General features: G+C 39.6%; 1 pseudogene; it reads right to left on the bottom strand.

Annotated features, from left to right (window-relative positions):
• LOC150001353 (small ribosomal subunit protein eS8 pseudogene) lies at positions 1 to 660 on the bottom strand (annotated as a pseudogene).
• Positions 661 to 2,860: the final 2,200 nt, after the last annotated feature.

Here is a 2,860-nt window from a genome sequence, read left to right as displayed (position 1 = left end):
AAGCACGGGCTTTCAAGAAAGGAGGGAAGAGGATTTATTTGCCTTTCCTGGCCTTAATTTTCCTTAGATAGAACTCCGGCTCCTTGCCCTCTAGCACATAGCCGTCTGCTCGGCCACACTGGCCTGGTCTTGAAGCGCTACATGCAAGAAGCTTGCCCTGCTGGACCTACTCCTCTAGAAGAGTGCTGATTTTGGCATTCTTTTTCCTTTCATCCTATTTCTTCTGAATTTTCTTTGATCGTTTTTTGTTTAAATCTCTTCCTCTTCAGGAGTCAGCTTGGCCCCTTTCTTGCGGCCCAGGGGCAGTGCATAGTGGGACTCGTGCCGCTGTCGGTACGGTGTGCTGTCAATGAGCGCGATGCAGTTCTTTCCGAGGGTCTTGGTGCGGACCAGTTCGTTGTTGGATGCATTGTAGACAACATCCATAATCCTTGTTTTCCGTGTACAACACTCTGAGCCCCAGGAGAAGTTGCCCACGTCCAACCTCAAAGCTCGGTCCTGCCTGTTGCCTGCCCGCACACGAACTGCGTGTATGTGGCAGGGGCCAGTCTTGGTGTTGGCAGCAGGGCATCCCAGCTCATATTTTCGCTTCTTGTGGTAGCGCTTCCTCTTGCCTCCGGTCTTGCAGCGCTTGTGCCAGCTGCCCTGAGAGATGCCCATGGCTTGGCGCAGGCTGGAAAGCTTTTTTTTTTTTTAATCAACAGAAAAACATACAACTAGGATCTCTTCCTTGTTGGCCTCTTAGGATTCATATTTTCTGCCTCCTAAGCTTAACCGTAAGTAGTTACCTATTTCTCTCAATTAAATGATGAAGTGGATACTGTGTATAAATTATGTACTTATTAAGCCTTAAAAATCTTTCACACTTTCAGGAATTAAAAGAAATTTCTTGAAGAGACAATCTGTTCCATGCTCTGTCTAATAATTAGCTGCTTCTATATTTAGCACGTTCCCTTTGACCACAACCTTTATCCACAGAAGGGTTTGTGACAGTGTTTATGGGCAGGGCTTCAGTTCTAAAATATCTGAGCCAAAGAACAAGGCCAGAGAAGGAATGATAAAAGTAGACCAGGATTTCCTAAAATGTGATTGCCATCATGCTATTCATTCAAGGTAGTTCATAACAATAGCTCCCACTTAGTGTGAGCCTACCGTAAGCCAAGCGCTCACAAGACATCTACTCTCAGAATAACCCCGTGAAGTTGGTACTCGTTTCCATTTTACACATGAGGTTCAAGGAGACTAGGTAACTTCTCCAAACAAACAAAAAGGCAAACAGAGTACTAGTAAATATGAGAGAATTTGAGCTTGCCTTTACCAAAGTCCAAACTCCCGCTCTTTCTACTTTAGCTGTGATCTAAATAAAGCCTAAGGTAAGGCTCCTTTCATCCTCAAGGGACCTTTATAATCCTGTGGTTCTAGTATGGTCAATGTGGAAATATCTTGAATTCTGTCAAAAAAAGATGAAATTATATTAGATATACTTTAGTCTCAATATACTTTATCTCATCTATTAAAATAATATTAGGAATAGAGAACTGAATGGAAACTATAGTATTACATTAGGTAGAATATCATACTTCTCAATGATTATTCCATCCGGTATCCATCCCTCCATTTAACTAACTGAGAATTATTATAGATCTTTGCTATTCTGGGTATTGATCAGAGCTTTTTTGCTCTCAAAGAGTCTAGGATCAGCACTGTCCAATAGAACTTTCTAAGATGAAAATGTTCTTTACCTGTGCTATTGATACCAGTGGAGGATTGGAATTTGCAAATTTTTAAAATTTTAATTAATTTAAACTTAAATAGCCACATGTAGCTAGTAGTTACTGTTTTGGGCATCACAGTTCTAGAGGGTTTAAGGAGGGAGGGAAAGAGAAAATAAACAAATATGTAAATAAATTTTTTATTTTGATGGAGAAAATAAGCAGGGTGATATGATGAAAGTTGGGAGACAGGAACATTAATTAGGGTTTTGGGGGATATTTTCTTTGAATAGTTATTTAAAAAAAGATTTTATTTACTTATTTATTTTTAGAGAGAGGGGAAGTGAGGGAGAAAGAGAGGGAGAGAAACATTATTGCCTCTTGCATGCCCCCAACCAGGAACCTGGTCCGCAACCCAGGCATGTGCCCTGACCAGAAATCGAAATGGTGACCATTTGGTCCATGGAATGATGCCCAAACCACTGAGCCAGACCAGTCAGGGCTGAACAGGTTTTATTTAAACTGATTCCCGAGTGAAGACAAGGAGTCAGAAATGCCAAGACCATGGTAGAAAGGACATTTTAGACTGGAAGAAACAAGTTGAAAACCCTTGTGGTGAGAAAGACTTGTGTGTTCAAGTTCCAAAAAGCAAATCGATGTTGGTTAGATCATAGTGAGCAAGAAGCAAGTGACGTGCGATGATGTTAGGAGGTAGGAGCAACCAGATAATGTGGAGTTTTGTGGGGTGTGGTAAAGGTATGGATTTTATTCTAAGTGAAATCTAAATCTGTTGATAATCTTTTAAAAAATTAAATTATCCTATTAAATACTTCTATGCAAAATGAATTATTTAAAAATGAAGTAGGTGATAATATGGAGCTTATTATTTTTAAAAGCTTTATCTAAAATATAGTTCCAAATGTGCTCATCTTAAAGAACTGCTGGTGGTTATGAAATTGTCTTAAAGATTCAGAGATTTGTGCTCTCAAGATACTGGAATTGAAGATGACAAACAACCTACTTACATAAAATAGCCAAAAGGAGAGTGATAAAATCAAGGCATTTCATTTTTACCCTTTTGTGAAGCTAATTTGTAATATCTCTCAGGGCTAATTTGCTTGGCAACACAGTTATGAAAACTCTCTTTT

The sequence above is a fragment of the Furipterus horrens genome, unplaced genomic scaffold (genome assembly GCF_987537825.1).
Source record: "Furipterus horrens unplaced genomic scaffold, mFurHor1.1.pri manual_scaffold_9, whole genome shotgun sequence".
In the NCBI taxonomy this organism is placed as follows: domain Eukaryota; kingdom Metazoa; phylum Chordata; class Mammalia; order Chiroptera; family Furipteridae; genus Furipterus; species Furipterus horrens.
Note: the sequence above shows the minus strand (reverse complement) of the source record. Positions and strands in the feature narration are given on the sequence as shown.